A 24,009-nucleotide genomic window follows, 5' to 3' on the forward strand; every position below is an offset into this window, starting at 1 on the left:
GTTGCTCCCTTGCTTACCTGGGTGCCTGCTCACACACCACTTCTTTGATGAGGCCTTTTCCAGCATCCTTTCTCTAGAAGAGTGGCTTCATACACTATCCTTCCCTTTTCCTGACTGACTGACTGATTTCATGGCACCGAGAAAACAACATCAAAACACCCTGTCCCTAAGCCAAAGGGCCCATCTTGAACCAACTGACGGATCTCCTAAAACTCAGCCCATCCATCCAGACTGAACAGACGTCTCGGCATCTTTCCTCAGTTGCCCCTATCCTTGACCAGCTCCACTGGGCAAACACTGACTACAAGTCCCTTGAATTGTCAGAGAGCAGCAGTGTAAACAACATATAGTCCCAGCAATTTTGAAGGCAGAAGGATCACTACAAGTTAGAGGCCAGCCTGATCTACCTAGTAAGTTTCATACCAGCTTGGGCTACGTAGCAAGACTCTGTCCAAAGCAACAGCAAAACCCTGAACTTCACCTCCCCTTCCTTTCATCACTAGCAGGGAAGGGAATTTCCTTATCCTGGGTCTTCAATTCATTTGAATGGATCTGTTAGCTCTGATGATGAACAACACCCTGTCCCCGGCACCTGAGTAATTATTCCTATCTTCAAGATGAAGACATGAGACCCAGGACTGACACATTTGCTTCAGATCCCACTCAGTGGCGGAGCTGGGGCTAGAACCTCTACAGTCTCTGGCCTCGAGGTTGCTTTGGCTGAATTCATCACACAAAGATGCTCTCGGAGAAACCCAAGCTCAGATGTTTACAGCTTAGGAGACAGAGGAAGTCTGGGTGTGTCTGCCGCACTGGCTTGTGACTTCATTATAGGACTGATAGGATTGCTCAAGGGTTGTCTCTGACCCTCTGGGGCCTCAGTTTCTCCAGCTAGGTGGTATTCTGGGGCTGGCTGGCCTGGTCCTTTTGAGATCTCCCTAGCAGAGCGCCAGACTAGAGGCTTCTTCCATTACATCTTTATACACCCCATCTTGGCCAAGTGGGCCTGTGTACTCCCTTGGCCAACCAGGAGTTAGAGGTGTGGCAGATAGGGGCAGTATGTAGGCTAGCTAGGAGGTCTATAACAGTCTTTCCTGTCCCATATACCCTCCCCCATTCTGCAACTATCCCCCTACTCATTCAGGAAGATTAGAGAGGAAAGGGTAGATATTTGCTTAGATCCACAGCTATCAAATTACAGAAGACATCAGAACCTCTGGAAGGCTTGTCAATGATGGCACATGCCTGTAACTCCAGCAGTCATGTGACAGAAGCAAAACTCAGAAACTCAAGGTCACCCTTGAGTACATGGAGACCTTGTCTTTTTAAAAAAAAAAATGCTGATTTCTGGGTACTTCCTTGACAATGTCTGATTCAGTAAGTTCAAGGTGGGAATGGAGCTCAGTTACTAACCAATGCAGGGTTTCGTTTGTTTTTACTTTTGACAGAGTCTCACTGTGTATCCAGGCTAACCTAGGACTCAAGATCCCCCTCCTTCAACCTCCTCAGTGCTAGGATGACAGGCTCGTGCTTCCACGCTTGACACCAAATCAGCACCTTTAACACAATGGCAATCCTTGCTGTCTCCCCACTTCCTCAGATCACTACTAGAAACGGCCAGGGCTGGGGGGGCTGTCAGGGAGGGAGGTGCTATGCCAGCATCAGCTTCACCACTAGTCTGTGCAAGCCCAAATTACAAGCATAAGTGCTCCAAGTGGCCCAGGGCTTCCTACTGGTACCACACAGCACCAAATCCTTCCAGCACACATTCTCCACAAAATCCCTACCACTGTTTCCCAAGCATACAAGTGAAGTGACAAGCCATGCCAGTCTGTGAGTCCAGAAGTATACACATTAACAGGAGTTATGCTACAGAATAGGACTTACTTCTCAACAAAGCTGATATTTAAAAAACAAGGGGGAGGGTGTTAGCTTTCCCAAAGTCACAATACAAAACTTGAGCCCAAGACCACCTAGACCACAAGGTCCAAGAATTTCTCTGGGCTTCAAGTTCCCTGCCAGACCACAGCACAAAGGTCGGGGACCCTGAATGGTCTCATCACTGACGGTTCCCATCAGCCTGGTGATTCTTCCGTAGTGGGATGGGAAGGGAGAAGATCAGCTCAGTTCTAGGTACCCTGGAAACACGCCCAGAAGGGATGTGTTCAGAGGATGGCAGGGGATCTCACAGCAGGAAGAAAAGAGATCGCCTCTAATTTCTCTGAGCCACACTCACTTCAAAAACACTAATCTCATATACAGTCAGTTGAATTTAATAAATAATCTAGATCCCAAGACATGGCAACTGTAACAGTGGGGACCCAGTGGGAAAGCTGGTGACTGTCCTAAGGAGGTTGAGGCTGCTTCAAAAAGATGTCAGCTCAGCTAAAGTGGAGAGGTAACCAGCCAGGGCTGAGGTGACCCAGACAGAAGAAGCAGGGCATGCGAAGATGTGGGTGTCTGTGGGAAGCCAGCCCAGAAGGTCCTTGACCCAGTGGGGGGACACAGAGAGGGTCAGATCCATGAGAGCACCCTCTGATACTTGAATGTGATCCGAAAGGCAATGGGAGCCATTGGGGAGGGAGTTCAGAGAACAGAAATGTCAATGATGTTCCACTTGTGTTTCAGGATCAGACCATGGAATAGGACTGACATGCAGGTCAGACACTGCCTAGGAGCTCCAGGATAACACATCTGGGAAATGATGGAGACCTGGAACAGGAAAGCAGCAACAGAGAACAGAGAGAAGAGAATGGACTGGTGGCATCATACCAAGTGGAACTTAGGGACAGTGTGGATGAATGGCCACTCCGTTTTGGGCAAGTACACTGGGCTGGTGAAACTGCCCAGTAACACATGAGAACTACGGTGAAGTTAGGGGGGACCCAGTGTCACCCCAGCAGTGTGAAGGGAGAAGTTGTCTGTCCAGACCAAAAGAGCACATCCAGGGAGACGGAGAGGAAACAGAAGTCAAGAGAAGCAAGCGTGGATGATAGCAAGAAGTGGGGTGAGGGGGACTGGTGAGATGGCTCAGCGGTTAAGATCACAGACTGCTCTTCCGAAGGTCCTGAGTTCAAATCCCAGCAACCACATGATGGCTCATAACAAATCTGTACAGCTAAAGTGTACTTACTCATATACATAAAATAAAATAAATAAATCTTAAAAAAAAAAAGAGGGGAGGAGGGGAAGGGACGATAGTGTACAAGCCCTGACAGTATCTATTGGATTTGGTGACATGTTGGTCCCTGGATCCGAACAACCTCACAGGCAGGCAGAGAATGAGCTGAGCTGGCCTGACTGGAGAAAGAGCACATAGGGTAGGAGTGGATCCAGTGAGCTAGAACTGCAAAGGAGAAAGGCCAGGGAAGCTGGAGAAAGATGGACACTGGAATCTCCCTCAAACGAGAGAGCAGGGGTGGGAGGAGCCAGGAGGACAGGGAGCTGAAGCCTGGACCATGGAGTAAGCTAAGGATGGATTCCTAGGCTGACGGGGTGAAGGGGAGAGAGGTAGGAGGTAGTTCAGTTGGACCAGGCTGGGTCAGGAGAGGGACCTAAGCATGGACACCCAGGAACTCAGAGGAGGTGGGATTTTATGAGAGCTGAAGAGGCAGTTTGGTTTCTCTGTTTTTTGTTTTTGTTTTTTTTTTTTCAGGTTTGATTATCCAGTGAGGACACAGCCTATGTGGGTGGAGTGAGGGGATGCTTCCCTCACCACGTCAGACCCAGGCTCTTTGCCCTCTTTCCTCCAAGACCTCCTTCCAGCCTTCCGTCCTTCCAAGGTCCCGCCCCCAGCCTGAGCCTTGCCAGTCAGTGCCCAGGACCTGCCTAACAGCCAGCTGGCTCCCTGATATTTCCCTCTGGCCTGGGGAGTATGTGACTCCTTTGCTCTCCAGACTAGGACCCACCCCCAAAGCAGGACTGCTCTGTTTCCCTCAGCAGGGAGACCCTGGTGCCAGCATGTCACTCAATGAATCTTGTCAGCCAAGATTCCTGAAGGGCAGAGGTCATGACCCCTGTTTCCTGCCTTCTGAAAGGTATGTCTTGAGCCCCAAACCAGAGCTGATGCTGAAGAAGGGACTTCAGTTAGACTTGCCAGGCACATCCCGACAAGGAGATGGGGGTGGGGCGCAGAAAAGCCTAGAGGGTCCCACAGTCCTCTCAGGAGAGAGGACACTTACTTTTTCTTGTGGGTTGGGGCGCTGATGGGGGCCGGCATTAAGCGGGCCTCAGAATGAGGCTCTTTCCAAGAATCCTCAAGGGCTGGGAGGAGAGTTTCCCCTGATCCAGCGATTCTAAATATGGCAGAGGGAGTAAGAACACATGACCCAGGCCCCATACAAGGCTGCTGCTGGCAAGGCTGTATCTCTGGGCCAGAGGTCCATAGTGGGGCTCAGGGAGGGGATGAGGTCTTAAAGGAGCCTTAGTTTCCCTGTCTGTAACACGAAGGAGAGACAATCCAATAATGGCTGAGGTTCCTTCGGCTTTATGACTGTCCAGCAGGGCAGTGGGAGGGAGAGACTTAGCTCAGTTCTACTTTCTCCAAGGATGTCCCTGGAGAGACAGCAGCTGCCAGCACATAGTGCAAACTATGAAAAAAAAAATGTCTCCTATTGGAGGACCAATTAGAAAACACATTCCCTTTAGCTGGACACGTTGCAAAAACTTGACCCCTTGAGCTGGCTCCATTAGAAACTAGAATTGCTTGCTGTGGGCTGACCCACCCCTAGCCACTGGAACCCTCTCAGCCCAGCAGGGCACCTCATGGAAGGGCCCTGGATGATTCCATGTTCCTTCCTGGCTGGAGTTTGAACCAAGAAGGATCCACCAGCTGGGCATGATGGCACATGCTTTAATCCAGGACTTAAGAGGTCGAGGCAGGAGGGATCTGGAACTCAAGGCCAGCTACATAAACCAGTCCAAAGACAGTTTGAAACACATGAGACCCTGTCTCCAGAAACCAAAACTCTGTGTGTGTGTGTATGTGTGTGTGTGTACTTACAACTGAAGTTGGGCAGAGCCGACAGGATTCTTGTTTTTTAGGGTGTTTGTGGGAGGGTTTGCACATGAGTGCATGTGCCCACTCAGGTCCACATGAGCATAGGTCAAAGTTCATTTCAAATGTCCTACTATGTCACTCTCCACCATAATCCCTTGAAACAGGGTCTCTCACTGACCCTAGAGCTCACCATCTCTCAGCTAGGTGGGCTGCCAGCAGGCCCCTAGAGTCCCTCTCATCTCTGCCCCCATCCCCAGCACTGGGGTCACAGGCCTTGCCCACTTTTCTGCACCGATGCTGGGGATCCAGCTCAGGTCCTCATGGTTGTGCAGCAAGCACTCCTACTCACAGAACCATCTCAGCAGTCCCCGATCAGCTTCTCTCTCCACGGGGAGCCATGAACCAGGGAGGTAAGGGAAAGATGTACAGAGAGCAGGGTTGATGGCCCTGAAGTCCACCTCCCCTTCTCTAGTTCATGAATCCCAGATGTGCTCCTGGCTGTAAAGACTCTGCAACACCCCCTTTTCTTACTGTTCTCCACCTCCTATGCCAGTCTTTCTTGAGCCAGATCCCCTAAAACACACGGCATGGAAAACAGTGTCTACTGGACAAGGCACTTGAGTGCTGTGGTTTACATGTGGTCATCCCCAAAGGGTTCGTGGTGCGCAGCTTGATCCCCAGTGTGGCAATAATATGAGATGGAGCCTGATGGGAGGTTGTTAGATCATTGAGGGTGTGACCTCAGAGGCATTAGCATAGATCTCCTTGAACTGTCTTTGGCTTCCTATCCTACCATGTGATCACATACACACACTCACACACACACAAGATTGTGATGTTATCACCCATGAGGGTCTAACTAGACCTGAGCTAATGCTATTACCACTCCCTTAAACTTCCAGAATTATGAGTTAAACACAGCCCCCCTTTTTTTAAATGAAGCACCTAGCCTCGAGTATATTGTTATCATAACAGAAAATAGACTAATAATTTAATGGATAGTCTCATCTTTTCCCAGTTGGGCCAGCCTCCAAACCTCCGCTTGCTCTCTCTGCTCCTACCAGTCAGACTGCCTTCTGCAGCATTTAAGGGAGTTGCATGATATGTCAACGCAAGCCGGTGATGGAACAAGCAGGAAACGGCTATCAGTGGGGCTAGCAGGACAACAGGCTAGCAGGGCAACACCGACTTCTCTAATAGCTAGCTGCTACGGCCTAGTGAAGGGGAACTAAGGGCTGGAATGCAAGTTGCCCAGATTTGAGAAACGCATGCAAGATGGCCAGAAGAAACTCTCCCTTGGCCCCACTAAACAATTCGATGTGTGTTTCGTTGGCTCGGCTTCACAAGCTGGGCTTCACACAAGATTTTACTTGCACCAAGATCTCTGCTGCTTTGCTTTTGTTTCTTTAATGTGAAATCCACTGACTTGTGACTCCGGTGCAAGTGTGGTGGCAAGGAAGGTCCTGGCACAGGGCACTCTGTTAGCGCTCTCTGCTGCACCACCGTAGCACCCAGGGCTTTGCTTGTTCTCCACACCATTTGTGTTCTGCCTGTCCATCTTTGCATGTGTGTACCCCCCCTAATCTGGCTGGTTAGGTGGGACACACCTCATACTCCCTTGACCCTCCACCCCATCTCTTTGCTAACTTCCATGGTGGAATGAAAAGCTCTGTTGTAACAACTGCCACTACAACTCCAGAGGTCTGTCCTTTTTTTGTGTGTCCTGTGCCTGACTCAAACAGATACTGGTTAAGTTTCCTGAGGAAAAAAAAATATCCCTCCTCCCTAGCACATTGGCAAGCCTGACTCCATTTACCTCAACACTCCCTGAAGCAGGAGAGATTGGGAGGAAATGAATGACAGCCCAGAATCACAAAGTATTTATTCACTCACCATTCATGCATTCAGTGACCATTTACTAAAGACTTCACCAGCCAAGCACAAAGTCACACAATAGCCCCGCCTTCAGCGAGCTTATGTTCTCGGTAGAAGGAGATGATAAATGAGTCACCAAATGATGATGGAGAAAAATTAAGGGACAAAAAGGACACAGAGACCCAGTGTGGGAGTGGGCAGGCCATGGGAGGTGGCATCTGAGCATAGTGGAAGAAGTAGAGAACCACGCAAGGGTCGGAGCAGAGGGAAAAGGCAGTGCAGAAGGCCTGAGCCAGAGGGCCTGCTGTGTTCCAGACACTCAGGGAAGACATGAGATAAGAAAGAGAGGGAAGGAGGTAGAAGTGGACGTGAGGTGGCCGAGGATGTGGTCCTTCACTCCCAGGAGAGACACAGGACATGAGCAGGAGCAGCATGGACCGGGAAAGAAGAGGAACATTACATTAGCCCCACCTTGAGCTGGGAAAATGATGGTACAATCCTAGTGGGAGATTCCCATGACTTGCTCAAGAGATGTCGTCGAGATATGATCCGGGCTAATTTCTGGCACTAAAGATCCCTTTAAAATCTACCAATCTTCTCATGTCTAGATGGGGAAACTGAGTCCGAGAAGGAGGCCTGCCTCCCTGTGCTCATAACTAGATCACACTCGGTACTGGGCCTGGCCCTGAATGTCTCAGTCCCGAGGGTGATGACATTCTTTCGTTTGCCTGCAGAAGTAAGACTCAGCACCCGCTCTCCCCCCACCTCCCAAGCCTTTCAAACAGCCAAAGAACCAGGATGGAATCGGCTTTGGCCCTTCCTGCATGTGACCTGGGTGGCCCTGTGTTTGAGGATTTCCCAGTTCCCCAGCTACTTGAGCCTGAGAGGGGTCAGGGTCACCTCTAAAGAGCCTTCTGTTCTCTTAATCAGCAGACTTGTGCTGAGGAGGAAGGGGGATTTTAGTCCCAGCCACTTGGTTTTCAGTACTTTCAGAGAGCGAGAGTGAGCAAGCTGGCAAGAGCTGACAGGGTGGAACAGGAGCTTTTGGGGGGGGGGCAGGGCCCCCTGGGGAGCTCAGGTGCCAACCCTGATCTCAGCCTGGGAATTCTGCTGGCTCAGCCACTGAGGACCCCACCCAGAGTGAGGTTTGTGGGTCTGAATAAGCAAAGCAGTATGCAAACTGGCAGGCCACACCTGGAGCAGCTGAGTGCCCCCTTATGAACCCCAAAACCAGAACCCGCCCTGGCTGAAGCTAATGAACCCTGCAAGCTGGACAAGACTTGTGAGCTCAAGCTGGGAGCTGGGGTGTTCCATAGCCCCAGTTAAGGTGGGAGCCAGGAGGTTATCTGAAGATTCTCTCTCCGTTTCTTTAGCTTGTTAAGGGAGGGCTGTCCAGCCAATAATTCCAGCAGACCAGAGTCCTCCAAAAGGCAAAATCCTGCCTGTTGGTTCTAAGAAGTGTAAGGATTGGGGGCACCGGAGGGCATAGCACGGGGGCAAAAGCAGCACCAGGACTTAGATGGGCAGGTTCTCTACCCTTTCTTGGCCAGCTGCCCGTGTATTCCTCTGCAGGAGCCAGGACCAAGAGCCATATTTTTGGCTGGTCTAGCTGGCTACTCTGGCTTCCGGGACAGGAAGTGAGATTCTGGACAGCTTCTAGAGCTGCCGTTGCGTGTTCTCTAGGAAGTCAGTGAGTGAGTGAGTGCCCTGGAGTCATCCAGAAGAGGTTTTTTTTGTTTTTTGTTTTTGGTTTTTTTGTTTGTTTGTTTGTTTGTTTTTTAACTTTATTTGCACGCAGAATCTTCTGCCTCTAGAAATCTCCCATTTCTGAATAATAGCTTCAAGGAGGAGTCAGAGTAAATCAAACAGAACTTCATTAGCCCCAGGGCCCTGCAGATCAGAGAGAAAGGGGGACAACAACATACATCTCTGGTTCTGCTGCCCTGTCTTCTGCTGATAGACCCCGCCCTTATCCCGGCCAGAATAAACTTGAATTCAGCTCTGCGTTGACTGGTGGACCTATGGCACATCATCTACCCCTATCTAGGACTCAGTTTCTCCCTCTCTCTAACAGGATCAGTGATCCCGGATGCTGCAGCCTGGAGGAAGGGGTCTTCTGGCATGAAGCCTGAGCAAAGCTTGGGTTCACCTGGGGACACAGAAGGCTGACACCAGGCGGTCTCCTCGGGAGAGGAAAATGTTCTTAGGGGAAGCTCCTTAGGGACCCCCTCTCCCGGCGCAGCCTTTGGCCCAGGCCGGCTTTCTACCACAAGGAATTCTACCGGTTCTAAGGTGCGAGCCACCAGACCCCAGATCCCGGCCTGGGCGAGGCATAGTGGAAGGGGCGTGGTTTGTGGGCGGGGCAGTATGGGGCGGGGCTTTGCCACTGCAAACTCCAGGAGCGGCGGCTCCTGTTACCTCCCCGCGGCCTCCCCGCCCGGCCGGCTTATTTTTCGTTTCCAAATTAACAATTGAAAATGCTGCGGCCTGAAAGGCGAGCAGCGGGCCAAGCGGAAAGTGTGAAGGTGCTGCCGCGTCACCGAGGCCGGGGGCGGAGAGAGTGCATTCAACACCCCGACCGATCGCCCACCCAAAAAGGCCGACAGAGCGAGGGAAGAGGGGAAGAACGACGGAATCTTGGCCTGTTGTAGCCTTCCTAGTGCTGCTCTGGCCAGGGTCGCAGGACCCAGTTCTCAGGATCGGGATGATGCCAGCCCCTGCGAGGACGAAGGGGGGAAAGAGGAGAGCGCGCTAGGGCTAGGTTTCCACTCACAGGCTGAGTGCCCAGGCAGGGCAGCAGGTGCCAGGCAGCACCTCATAGCACCGTCCTTAAAGGCTCCTAGTGTCAGGGAGTTTCACGTGTGACCTCAAGCAAGTCATTTCAGCTTGCCAAGACTCGATGTCCTCATCTGGAAAATGGAGAGAAAATAAGCACCTGCCAAATAGATAAAGGAGGCTGGCTCACTGAGAAACCTTTGTATAGCAGCTATTTTCTGTGTTGTCAGTGACGCGGTAGTACTGAGTCCTAGATACCCCTCTTCCTCCCACCATAGCCAAAGGTGCTGATCACCCTCCTCGGGGCCTTCTTGGAGACCCCTGAGGCCAGGAAGATCCTGGTAAGGGGCTCAAAGACTAAGTGACTGGGAAGACCTGGGCTCCTCCTACAAAGAGGGGTGGAGCCAGGCCCGCATCATGAATATCCTTGTTGCCCAGTGTATGAGGGGTAATAGATAGACTCTCTGTTCCTTGGCACCTAGGCACAGGGGATAAACACTAGAGACAGGTTTTTATAGCCCTCCTACCCCTGTAGTGCAAGCTCTGTGAATTAAGAAACTTCATTTTTTTCAAGGTCTTTCTTCAACACCCAGGACAAGACTGATACAATGTAGGTTCCCAATGAATACCTACTGAGTGAGGGAATGAATAAATGAATGAATACGCAGGCCAGTAAGCCTGGGAAAGCCTCTAGTGGCCCCTCTGTAAAGGGAGCAGGGAGTTAGGATGAGTGTTCCCTCCTATCCAGAAACCCAAGGCAAATGTCATGGCAGGAGTGGGGAACAGGTAGAGGAAGACAGAGAAGAGAGACAGCATTCTCAGGAGGCAGAATAATCTATCTCCTGTCCCTCTCCCCCAACTATCTACTCCTGGCCAGCCTAGGACTCAGCCTGGTCTCTCTATTGGGTTCTTCATGACCTCTTAGGAGTCAGGTCTGGCCCCATACCCAGTCTACTTGGAATCCAGTGTGAGTGGGTCCCATGTCAGTCTCACAGCCTCAATCCACTTCCCACAGTGATTTCTATGCTCTCTCCCATGCTTGGAAGCCCTCTGCACCCCCAAGCATCCCTGTTCAACTTTGGGAAGAAGTACCCCTCCAGCCACTTAGGGTTTCAAGCCCTAGCTGGGCAGCCTCAGAAACCTTTGTCACTGTCTTCCCTGTCTGGTCTGTGCCATGTCCAGCTGTCCCTCCCTCTGCCCCACTCCACTGACATTCATTTTCTAAAGCAGCTCAGCCTTGATCCTTCAAGTCCACCAGGCTGGTCCAAGTGGACGCCAAGGCTTGAACCCTGGTGACTTGGGATGTTGCCAGCCTTGTGAAGCCTGAGGGTTCCGGAGAAAGTTGTCTTGGGGTGACTTCGAGAAGCCTGGGCAGAGGGAGGGAGGGCCAATACCCAAACACCGCTGACGCTGGCAGGGCAGGGGAAGAGTTCACATGGAGACCCACATATGGGGAAGTCTAAATATTTAAAAGTTTAAATCAAGTTAACAAGCTGTTAAGTAAAATGAGCTCTGTTCTTCCTGGCACGTCTGCCTTCATAATGATCTGGACAACCAAGGTTGAATTTCAATTCTGGGACTCTTGAGTCTTGTGGTAGAATATGGCAGTGTGGGACAGCCAGGCCCTGTGACCTTGTGATCCTTAGCCCGTGGTGTAGCCCCCGTTCTCGTTCCCTTCTGGGGCTATCCCATCTGCCTCTGCTTTTGCTCACTGTGAGTTAGCAGTCCCTGGTTTGTCACCCTGATTGCCTGGAAGGAGAACCACATGCAGGTTTCAAGTCTGTATTCAGAGCTACATAGGAAGAGTGGACAGGATCCTAGCTAGCCTCTACCCTGACCTCCGCCCAAACCAGCCCTGCTTTGACCTGAGTCAGGGTCCTATTGGAGAAGCAGGTCTACTACTTCAAATGGGCTGGAAAGCTCTCATCTAAGCCTTCCCCTGTTGAAGGCAGTGGGGAGTAAAGTCCAGGGGAACCACAGCAACACAACAGGCATACCAAACCCAGGGCACATCCCAGCACTCACGCCTCGAAGTTACACCCAGCCCTGGGAGCACGTTTCTGATTGACAAGACCCAGGACCGCCTGAACGAGAAGCCATCAATAGTGTGTATGGGGCAAGAGTGAGCTAGCACCTGGGACCTTGACATGGACTTCAATTCTGATTGCCCAGCTCAGGGATGGATTCAAGAGCCAGACCAGGCTCCAGAGAAGCAAGGGAGCCCTGGTATAAATAACAGTGGGGGGCCGGGATGTTTGGGCCCATCTCCCAGGCGACGGCTGTGTTTACTGCTCAGCGAGGGGGGGAGAACCCACACATTTGCCTCCTTGACTTGTAGCCAAATTTCTCCAGGAAGGGGTGGCCCAGGATTAGCCCCAAACACTCCAACTTTACACCCCAAACCAAAGGATCAACTGTTTGACATAGGCCTTAAACCTCTCTGCCATTGCTGCCCTCCTCTGTCTCCAAATGCTGCAGAGTGCACCTCTATCCACCCCCAGTACACCAGCATTTCTCCACCCAAGGCCCACTTCTGCTCAAAGACTGAAAGGGTGGGGAGCATGAGAAGGACACAGAGGACCATGGGCAGAGAGCTGGGTGTGTGCCAGCATCTAGCTGGGGCCACTGGGCACAGGGCAGAGACAAACCTCTCCCACGGCCCCAGCCAAGACATGGGGGAGGGCTGCAGCCCCCAGATTAGGAGCGTGCAAATCCCTTTCCCCAGCCTACAGGTTCATCCCATGCCTGTCATGTGAGGGCATTAGTTGGCCAAACCCATCATGGGGAGGGCTGGCAGGTGCCCTCTTGATCACGCCCTGGCAGTCACACAGACCAAGGGAAAGACCATTGATGCAGGAGGGCCCTTCCCATGGGGAAGCAGCTGCATCAAGGCTGGGCTGGGCGTGGAGTTGACGCAGAGTTCCAGCCAGCAGGTCAGCCCAGCCTAACACTTGTACACACACACACACACACACACACACACACACAGAGAGAGAGAGAGAGAGAGAGAGAGAGAGAGAGAGAGAGAGAGAGAGCACTCTGCTCAACTGTCTAATGGGTCTTGCCTGGGACAACAGCTAATTTGTGCTCAAAACTGGGGCAGTGTGCCTATCCCAGCTAAATACGTGGACATGCACACATGTATGTGCTTATGTGTAAAGGTCAGCCTCAGAGTCACACCTAGCACCTAGCTCTCTGCTGGGGCCCTCCCTGCCTGTCTCATGCTCCCCACCCTTCCAGTCTTTGAGCAGTAGGTCTTGGGTAGGGAAATGCTGGAGTACTTGGAGTGAATAGAGATGCACTCTACAGCATTTGGAGTGAAGGGGAGGGCAGGTCTAGAGAGGCTAGAGCCTCCGGAGCCATCTGCCTTATTTTTTATACAAGGTCTCTCTCACTGGGGTCTAGGGCCCAATGATTGGGCAAGGCCTGCAGGAAGTCTCAGGGTTTTGCCTCTACAACGCTGGTATTACAAATTGTACTGACACGGGCTTTTTACCCATGTGCTGGGGGTCAAACTTGGATCTTCATGCTTGGGTGGTACTCACTTTATTGACCAGGCTATCACCTCAGACAGACAGACAGACAGACAGACAGATGGACGGACACACACACTTTTTTTTCAGTACTGAGAACCAAATACAGGACCCTAAGCAAATGTTCTACCATCCAGCTACATTTCTTTCCCAGGCTCAGTATGAAATGGCGTGAGTAACATTCCCTCCGGGAGGTACTACCATGAGGATTTCTGTCACAAGGATTGAGGGAGATTATTTGAACTCACAATAACTAACGCCCACACTGGGCCAGGTGTGCTGTGAAGTACTCTATGGACCAGCACGTGGGAGAGGGGAGTGCCATTCCAGCACAAAGGCAAGGCTCAGAGGGTGTGACAGCTCCCTAAGACCAAGCTGTGGTCTGGGCTCAACTGCTGATTTACTGTTAGTCTCTGCCCAGGTCAGAGTCTTGGCCTCTTCATCAATAGTGTGGCAGGATTGGGAAGTCTAATGAGACTGGTGACTTCTAAACCCTGTTGAGCTGTTGACAGGAGGGAGAGAGGAGCTGGGCCTTTCGTCTTTCTCCAGACCTCCATCACTGTCTCCGTCAATCCTTGCACAGTCTCATGAGGCTGTTCAGAATCACTACTCTGGGGACACCCGCAGACCCCAATCCCAACCCCTCTGGCCCTTTCCAACCAGCCTTTGGACCTGTTTTCACTCTACCTGCTTCCAAGCACACCCCCAGCTCTGCTTGCTGCCTCTCCCAGGGCAGTTTGCATACATGCCTGGAGCTTTCCCTACAGGCAAAGTTCCCAGGGCTGCAGGCCAGGTTGGGACAGCCAGGTCCAGGGCAGAGTTAGGAGAAGCTGTGGAAGGGTGTTCTCGGATGTGGGTCTTGGGCTAAGCAGAGGAAGAACAGGCCAATGGGAATGGCATCCTGGGGTTCCTTTCAGAGTCCTTCCTCCATCAAGGTCCCGCTCAGTCCCAGAAAGGCACTTCTAACAGAAACCTGCTGTCACACCCACACTCAGTCCCTTCCATTGCCTTCTACAGGATGCCACTGCTGCTCAGCCAGCTTGGGTTGGGACTACACTTGACCACTCTCTGCTAGGATCCCACAAGATCTGCGGTACCTAAAGACTTATTATGCAGTGCAGAAACCCGTCCATGTCCCCCACCCCCACCCCTAGGGAACAGGGCTCGGGTCCTGACTCACTGCTCTGTCCTCAGTTTCCCATTTAGAGTGCACCCCCAGGGACTGCCAGTGAAGTTTGCTGAATGAGAGCAGAACAAAGGGCAAGGAATGAGTCCCACGTAGTAGGACCACGAGGTGGGAGCGGTGTCTTGAACTTGATGGTTGAAGTGCTGTTTAGGACGGTCTCCCTGAGCAACAGGTGATGAGGATGAGGAAGGCTCACAAGGCTGCAGCCAACAAAGCTGGACTCCAGGGTTTGGGTCTTGGCCCAGCTACTATCATCCAAGCATGAGACTTAACAAACTTGGGCCTCAGCCTCATTGGAAAAAACGAGCCCACTGGCAGGATTCACATCACAGGGCTGTGGAGAGACAAGTTCCCAGAGCAGCGTCTGTCTGGCTTTTGGTAAGCACTCAATAAACACTCGCTATTATTATCTTTACTGTTACTGAGAGCTGGAATAGGGGGAGGAGCCTGGGGAAGGGAGGTGCTGCTGGTTACCACGCAGCAGGCAAGCCTCCCTTCCCACTGCAAGCCTGACCTGCAGCAGCGGTGCGCAAGCACACTCGGACTCTCTAGACACTGTCTGGACTGAATCTAGAAAATTCTAGTTCTCCAGATACTCCTTCCTGCCTCTTCCTCTTGTCAATGACAAGGGCTTGTGCTCAACCAGCAAGCTGCAGCTTCCATTTCTGAACGATGGGCACAATGACTTATCTACCTTATAGGGATCTTGGTGGGGATTCATGGAGTACTGTGTGGAAACCTTACAGATGGGGTGAAGATCTTGTTACTAAATACGGGCTCTGAGTGTTCTTAGGACCTCAGCCCGGTGCATCTATGAGCTTTGGCCCGAGGCTTCCCAAGAAAGGCATTGCCATGCTGGCTAACCTGTTCTAACAGGGCCAATCTGTTCCTCCATGGCTGAATGTCAGGGCTCAAACTAGAGTCAGCAAGAGGGACACAGGTGAGGGCTCCAGGGCTCCAGAGAAGTGGGAGCCTACAATGGGAAGATAAAAATAAGAAAACCAGCACACAGCCCTGTTTTTCAGAACACTTCCTAATTCACCAAAACTTCAATTAGCAGACGGCCCAAGAGGTGGGCAGGATGCAACTAGAGTTCTAGGGTGGGCAGAGACTTGGTGAGAATGGGCCTGCCTGGTATTACACAGGATGCAAAGGCAGGAACATTCCTGGCTTGGAAACTCCTGGTTCAGTGCTCCTGATTTGGGCTAGCCCAACCCCTCAGGCCAGTCTTGAGAAACAGACCAGGGTGAGAGGGGACAGGACCTGAGGCTCCTCTGTCCCCCAATAATCCTTCCAGCTGCCAGGTCTCTTCCAACTCCTACGGCCCTATTGGTCGGGAGCCAGGACAGGGCCCCAGCTCTTGGGGATTTCATGTTTCGGTTGAATTTCCAAAAGTACTTCAGGGACTGCATAAGGTTTTCAACTTTTTATTTTGCCAAAGTAAGGACATTTCTAAAAATCCCCGCCTCATCACTTCACAAATGAAAGCACATAGTCTCAGCCTTCATGACAGTCTTCGAAATGGACCGCATTCAGCTCAAAGAAAAAGTCACCACGATGTCCTTATTTTCCTCAGTGTTTCCCTTGGCCACTGAAAACACCCCAGGCTCTCTGCTCATGCACCTGAGAAGCACTTGAAGCTTGAGGGTCTCACATCTGTGGGTTCAAATCCCAGCTCTGCAAAAGACTGGCTGCATGACTTGGTTTGCCTCCTTGTCCTGTCAGCAGAATGGGAACAGTAGCAGTGCTAGTCACAGGGACGGGAAGAACAGCTGTATGTGCAGAGCAGTCGATCAAGAGGCATGGAGGGTTCCTGCCCCCATCTGCTCTGCCTACAGCTCAGCTCCAAAGGATAGGGGTTCCCTGCATAGCTCAGTGACCAAGGGCTCTATAGAACCTGTTGCAAAGAGACCAGGAAAGCCTGCCTCAAACCTTCACCCTTGCTATTCCTGCCCAACAGAGCTCTGCCCTCAGGATATAGGCAGAGAGAGAGAGAGAGAGATTCCAGCACTTGGAGGTCTAAGGAATCCTTTCTCTACTTCTCTCCAGCGGGTAAAACCCTCCTCCTCTTAAAAGCTGGCCACCACCACTCTCTCATGCCTGGATAGCAACTTTCCCGAATATGAGCCATGCACAGTGCTCGCCCTTCCCTAACTAGGTCTGACAGAACATTGAGAAAGAACCAAGAATAATACATGGGGCAGAAGGTAAAATTCAGGATCTCCAGCAGAGGCTGAAGTAGAGTGGGCAGAGAGTGCTTCCGAGAAGAGCCGATGTTCAAACAGGGCTTTGAAGGATCAATCGGAGTGGGTGTGACAGAGATGTATGTGACCAGCCTAAGAAAAAGCACAGCAAGCACTTAGCTGCGCATAGTGGGTTATTTCCAAGAGGGGGCACAAAGGGTGTCTGTAGGAAGAGCTTCCGGGGTGTGGAGGTAGGAGAGCCACTGGATCCAGGAAGGAGGACCAGTTTGGAGGGATGAGCTTGGGTGTTCACTCTCTGGGTACTATTGGGAGTCCAGAGGTAAAACCTTGGAAGGGAAACTTTCCTCAAAAAGATCACATAATGTCACAGGATTGTGAGCCCACCATGAAACTGTGTGGGAAGGAGCCAAGACAAAAGCAGAATTCAAGGACAGGAAGAAGAGGCACAGAGAAAGGCAGGAGGCTTGAGCCTCCCCTCATCCCCCCAACCCAAGAAGGGGGCTAGCAGTAGAGTGCTTGCGTAGCTGCACAAGGTCCTGACTTCAATCTCCTGCATCCTGGGTGACAGGAAGTGGGTAGGAGGGCCCTGTAAACTCAAACCCCTGCTAAGGCAGAGAGCAGCAGACAGCTTAGCACACGGTTCCAGGAGTCTTGTTCCGGGTTCAAATGCTGCTTCTACAATGCTTCTTCCAATGTTAGCTGTGTTGATGTTAGACAAGTCGTTTAACTTCTTTTTGTGGGTTTGTGGATTCATTTATCTGTTTGTTTTTAGACAGGGTCTCACTGCATCGCTGCCCTAGAACCCACAAATGTAGACCAGGCTGGCCTTGAACTCACAAAGATCTGCCTGCTTATTCTTCCTGGGTGCTGGAATCAAAGGTGTGAGCCACCATGCCCAGCAGTCATTTAACTTCTCTCTCTCTCTCTCTCTCTCTCTCTCTCTCTCTCTCTCTCTCTCTCTCTCTCTCTCTCCTGTGTGTGTGTGTGTGTGTGTGTGTGTGTGTGTGCGTGCAAGAGTCTGCCTGCAAGTGTGGTAAGGGATACAGTTCTATGAGCGTGCCTGCCTGCCGAGCATGCACACGGCCCTGGGTTAGATCGCTAGCATCACTTACAAAACCTCCCAGATGTGGTGATGTCAGTGCTTGATATAAGGATGGAGGAGGATATGGAGTGTTGAGTCAGTTTAGGCCAGTTAGAAAGACCCCAAAGACCCTGTCTACACACATGCACACGCACACACACCAAAAATAAAAAGAACCTGAAGGAGTTAGTTGCAGACATGCTCACTCAGCCTTATTCGGCTCCCAGGCTGTGTGCCTTCCTAATCCTTCTGGTGGACCAAGGGTACCACTTTCCTCCCTATCACACCTCTCCCACTCCATGGTCTCTAAGCAGAGACTGGCAGGGGAAATGGCTGAATGTATTCAGGGGCTGGCCCTTCCCTGGGGATATGTGGCACACAACATAACAACATCTATCTGTTGAGCTGTGTCCTGGGCCATCAGATCCTGTCTCCTGATTGGTTTGAGGCTTCTGGAGCTCTGAGTCTCTGCTCTGACTCGCTGCAGCAACGTGGATTAGACAGAGAAGCTGTGCGGGTCCCACCCACCCCATCCCTGAAGGAGGATTTTCCCCAGGGCTCAGGATCTTGACTGCACCACCTGGGTGAGGGTTGTCCCTTCTGCAGAGGGTGGCATTCGGGCCCAGATGGGCCAGAAGCACCTGGATTGTGCTGACAAAGCCACTCTTTCTTGCCCTCCTTCTTTCTCCAACCCCTAGAGACAGCCAAGCCCAGCAAAAAATAAACCCAAAGGCAGAGACCTGGACACTCCAAGGAGGCGTTGTAAGGAAGGATGGTAAGGGAGACACAGTAGAGAGCCCTTCCCTCACTCCAGAGCCAGCAGACCCTGATTTATCTCCTTTCCAATGTTGGGCTCAGAGGAAGCACATGTCTACCCTCTGCCCTCCATGCTGTGGAGGGCGCCATTCCTCTGCGTGATGGGGATGATCAGAGTGAATCACATTCAGCTCTGTCGGACAGGCTTTTCCACATTATGAAAAGAGTATCCCACAGAATCCCTCTCCAGCTCTTGGCTATTTGACAGTCCTTCTTGCTAACTGACCTCCATCCCTTTGGTTTCTGTGAGAACTGTATCATCTCCAGCAAGCTTGCTCCTAGACCACCAGCCTGTATGAGAGTCTGAGGAGTCACATGGTTTCCAGGCAGCCTCTAGGCCAGAGACCCCACACCACCCACTGCTTCCCATTCTCCATGGAGGAAGGATGAGGGAAGAGTGACTGCTCTGCTCTCTCTGCCTACCTCCCTCAGGCGCTGCCCACAGATTCTTAGCCCAATTAGTCTGCCGCCTGGGGCTTCCCCCCCCCTCCTGCTCCTCACCCCCAGGTGCCAAGCTCCAGGGTACACAGAGTTACTCAGTCTGTCTGGAGTCCCGGTGGGTTCCATCAAGCCTCCGAGGCCAGAGCACACTTTCTCCCCAGCTCCAGGGAGCCTCTGTGGGACTGGCAGCCTCCTGGGTAGCCCTTTAAATGGTTTGGTGTCTTTTGAAGGGCCTAGCAGAAGGCTCTACGAGATTTCCCTCTCCCATTTCAACTCTCGAGTCAGCAGCACCTCTCACCATAGGCATAGGTTTGCATTTGCAATCCTGAGAAAGTGGGGTTCTCTTCCTTGTTAGGCCCATCTGGCAGAAGAGGACACTGAGGCTGAGGATCAGGGTGGAGTGTGGACGGGCATCTTCCCGGGTTTGTCCCAAAGACCACTGGTACTGGGTTATCTCTCTGTGTCAGCTAGCTGGGGGTGGGGGTGGGGTAGAAGTGGGGTGGGTTTGGTCTGGGGGAGGGACAACAACAACATGAACCACGAAACCCAAACCTCAACCCCACAATGGCACACTGGTGCAGGGACAGGCACACTCACAAACACAGAGCCAGAACCAGGGCCCCAGGGGACTTAGAGAGCAGTGTTCTTAGAGACTGGGCAGCCTCCCCACAGCAGACACCCCCTCCCCCATCTGCTCCCTGCAGGCAAGTCTCTGGTTCTCCAAGCCTGGCAAAGCTTGCGCGCTGTGCTGGCTGATGTCATTTGTGACACAACGGAAGAAACAAATCCATAAGCAGCCCAGAGACTCAGGTTAGTGACTCCGGGCACGAGCTGTGTGACATCCCCTACCCAGCAAGAAGCAAAGATGACTGTCCCCTGACACCATGGCTAGGAGGCATAAATGAGAGGGTGCAAGGAAGAAGCTTGGAGGGATGCACTGACCCCATCTGAGACAGGAGACCATGAGCCTAGAAGTTTGAGGCTAGCCTGGGCTACAATAGGGAGATTCATTCTAAAAGAGAAAAAAGTTCAGGTGGGCCTGGAGGCTGCTCCACAGAACGCCACAAAGACACAGTGTCAGGCTCCTGGCAGATACACAGGTGACATGGGCAATACCACCCCCACTATTTCCTCGGCACACACACTCCCCTGCTGAGCCCAGGACCCCGTCAGACTTCCCGTCAGGACAATGACTTATGACCAAGCACTGGCTGCTCTTCTTCCTCAGCCCTGGCCACCTGGAAGCAGCTGTATTCCTGTTGTTCAGACTAGACAGCCAGAACTCAGAGAGACTACGCAACTTTCACGAAAGCTAAGGGCAGCTACAGAAACAAACTCCATCTGCAAGGCCAAGTCTTAGGTCCCCGTGGAACTAGCTCCGGGGAAATGAAACAACCTCCCCTCTTCCTCCCACCCCTCAGTTGTCACTGCAGAGCTGTATCTCACTGTGGAGAACCTGAGTGGAGAGACTTCCCCATGGAGTTCCTTTGGGGCAGGCCCCAGAGCCTCCTCCCCCTGCTCCTGGGCCACTTCAGTGACTCTGATGGCTCCGAGAACTTAAAATTAATCACCCACTCCAAGTGCTGCCTCTAGCCCAAGAATAATCGCCTCCTAAAGCAAGCCTGGTTCCAACGCTGTGTGGCTATGGGGCTCTTTCAGCAGCGGGGCTTGTAGACAGACATCCAGAAGGGCTTCCTCCGTGAGGAGGAGAAACGTGCTAAGATCTGGAGCGGGACAGACAGACAGTGGCCTGACTGAGAAGGAGGGAGCAGCAGGTGCCAGGGGAAGGGAAAGGGCAAAGAAGCCATTGAAAAATTGACATCTTCACTTTCCCACTCCTTATAAAGGAAAAACAGAAGCACAAAAGTGCCACGGGTCACACACTCCAAGTCCTTCCCAGTCACATCGGGAAGGTGTTGGAGCATCAGGTTTCTGCAGTGCTGTCTGGGAGGCTGAGTGTCACCTTGGAGGAAAGTGTGTCTCCTTCTATGCCTGATAGACCCAGCCACACACAGCAGGGTTGGGCAAAGGAGCTCAGGGGGCCCTATGGGAGGAGCCCAAGCCATCCCCACTGTATCAGAGTCCCCGGACTGCTCATAAGGTAGCCTGAAACCTTGGGAAAGGAGAGGCAGAAACTGCACTAAGGGAGGAGTCCCTCCTGATCTGACATGACTTAGTCTATGAAGCTAGTGAGAGGGTGGAACATCAGTTCTTTCTCTTGGATGTTGCCGCATGTGCATGTGTGACATCCGTGGGCACCTGTGCCAGGGCTGTGGTGAGTGCAGCATGCAACAGGGCTATTCTCTGCAATGCAAGCTTGACTGGTCCCAGAAACAGCAGAACAGTTTTCACCCAATTCTATAAAATCTTATCACTGTGCCCCCTGGCAGCAAGTGTGCTAGGCGCTAGGGACACAGATGCTCTGGAGGGTCTGGGGCCTGACCCAGCTAAGGTCAGTGGATGACAGAGGGATCTGGGTTGAGACTTTTCCTTATGAACAGCATGACCTTCCCTGGGCTTCCCCCTCCTCACCTGTCAGTTGGGGAGGATAGTAGGGCCCACCTCACCAGGCTGGGGAAGGGTGTGCGCCTGCACAAAAGCAGAAATCTCAGTTTGAACTCCAAGGGCCACACCAGGTGGCCTGAGTGAGCAGAGAGAATGGTTCTGGACAGGGAGTCTGGACTGAAGGTCTGGCCCTCTGCTTCTGCTACCAATTTGTCACATGACTTTGGTCTCCAGAGCCTTAGTTTTCTCAGAGTTGGGATGGGGCAGTCAGAATGTGAGAACTAACCTGGTCTGGTCTGGGTGTTCCGTGCTGGGATAACTTCTAGGCCAGGCTATGCCCTGTCTCACAAGCTTGAGGTAGGAGGTTGGGGTGGGGGGACTCCAAAGTTAGGAGCATACAGGCCCCGAGAGTGTGGCTACCCTCCTCCTCTTCCCATTCCCACAGTTTCTGACCCCAGGGACAAGGCTGAGGGAGGATGTTTACAGAGCCTTAAACCTTCACTTAGAGAAGTTTGCTGGGGGCTGGGAGCAAGGGTTGAGTGGTGAGGACATAGCAGTGGCCAGGGAAGCAGAGTGGACATGGGGGAGGGGCGTGCTCCCTCACAGTCCCTTCCATGTTTAGAACTCCAAAGGTGCTGGTGTGGTCTGAGGGGGGTACCACAAGGAGTGCGTCTGCTCCTAGGGACTCAGTAATGAGGACTTGGTAAAGTGCCAAGAGCAAGGCCTTGGGGGGGGGGGGCGGCGGCAAGGGGTATACATGCCAGTGGCAGGGGCTCTGGGGTGAAGGGGCAAAGTGGTAGGACTAAGGACCTAGAGACAGAGAGAGCCCAGAAGGGTCTAGTGACCCTTCGTTCTGCTCTTTACAAGGAGGAGACAGGATAGAACAGGCTTCTGCCAGTCACTTCCCAGAGGCACAGCTGAGAGCAAGAGAGGCTCAATTCTCCACCCGTAGGAGTCCTGGAAGGTGTGGGTCCTGAGAGACCAGTTGACTGGTATGAGGGAGGTATTTCAACCATCTTCCTTCCCAAATCCTCTCTCCTAGGCTCTTCTGTGGGGACCCCACCCTTGGCCTGGGACTCTGGAAACAGGTCCTAACTGAGGCTCTTAACTGATGCCCCAAGCATGGGAACCCCACCCCACTCAAAGGGAGTGGGGGTGGGGCTACGCTAGAAATGCTACCCTAAGCACTTCTTGGCAAGAGCATGCAAGACCCTACTTCGAGAGGCTGGAAAAGTCCATATCTGGAAGTCACAGAAAACAAGAGACACTTCTGTGTAGGCTCCCTCCCCACCCCCAGTGCTAGCACCCATTCCTAGTCCTCTCACCCACACAACTGTTCAGTTATCTCTTTCCCACCCATTAGCCCATTCATGAAGAAGTCCCAAAATACAGGATTTCTACCCACTCCAATGACCTACAGATCTAATGCTCAGAAAGGCTCTCAACTAACACAGTGCCCCACAGCACTCAACAGGAAGGGCCTTCTCAGTCTCCTTGACCTCCAAGATCTACAGCCAGTTCCCTGAGATCCCTAAACATCCAGACACTGTCACACCATGTGTCTTCCCCTAGGGCTCCAATTAACGCTTCCATCCTGAGCTCCTGGAGACAAGTGTTCTGGACAGGGCTGCCCCTAGCCAGGGCATTCCTGGCATCTGGAGAGAGGCGGATGTGGGGCAAAGGTGTCATCCGATTTAGCTCCTGGTAAGAAGGGAGGCCCCTCTAAAGAAGCTACAGTAGTGGTTGGTCAGGGTTAGGCTGTTTTCATCTCTACTTGACGGCCCCAGCCTGGGGCCAAGGAACTAAGTTAGGAGCCAACTGACTTCTCTAGGCCCTGCCATGACTTGGAAAAGTCACCTCCAGGGAAGAGCCTGTGGAAAGCATAGCTGTGCCCTGTGTCTTAGCCTCCCTAGGCACATAAGGGGCTCTGGCGTATTAATGTTCAGTGGACACTGGAGCCCCTAGTCCACCAGCATTGAACTATATCACTCCACTGACAGCTACATCCAACAGACGTCCGTCCAGGTCTTTTGGGTGCACTGAGATGTGGGCTGCCCCTGATTATTCACTGGGATCCAAAGCCTGGCCTTACACCCAGCAGAGTCTCAGCCTGGGGTCTCTGCACAAAGCCACAGCTGCCACTCTAAGTATTCTAAGTGGGTCTGTAGAAAGTTCCCTTTCTTTGTTCTTCCTGGTACCATCTTCCTCTTCCCCTGAGATTCTGTACCCAACCCCCCACCCCCCGGACTCATGGGGCAGAGGTAAGAGGGCATACAAGGAGGACAAGCAGAAAGACACGGGTGGGGAAAGCCAGATAGAAGGGTGGCCAAGCAGGTGAACAGAGAGATAGACAGATGGACACACAGACATCAAAATAAGTAAGAGGATAGGCCCACAAAGCACGAAGACAGACAGACCAACAGAAAGGCTGTGGGACAGACAGGTAGAGAGATTAACAGACAAGCTAACTCACACACAAAGGGAAACTCAAGTCTTGCATAGGGACAGATTGTCAAGTGACTATCAGGTGGACAAAGCGGGCTGCCCTGGAGACCCTGGAGCAGGCAGTGGTAAGAGCAGCTCATTGTCTCTCC

At 52.2% G+C, this 24,009-nt stretch overlaps 1 protein-coding gene across 4 annotated transcripts in view; it reads right to left on the bottom strand.

Annotated features, from left to right (window-relative positions):
• Kcnq4 (potassium voltage-gated channel, subfamily Q, member 4) overlaps positions 1-24,009 on the bottom strand; it is a 51,358-nt gene that overhangs the window by 25,770 nt on the left and 1,579 nt on the right. The gene's annotated exons all lie outside the window — the stretch shown is intronic.

This window comes from Mus musculus, chromosome 4 (genome assembly GCF_000001635.26).
Source record: "Mus musculus strain C57BL/6J chromosome 4, GRCm38.p6 C57BL/6J".
In the NCBI taxonomy this organism is placed as follows: Eukaryota; Metazoa; Chordata; class Mammalia; order Rodentia; family Muridae; genus Mus; species Mus musculus.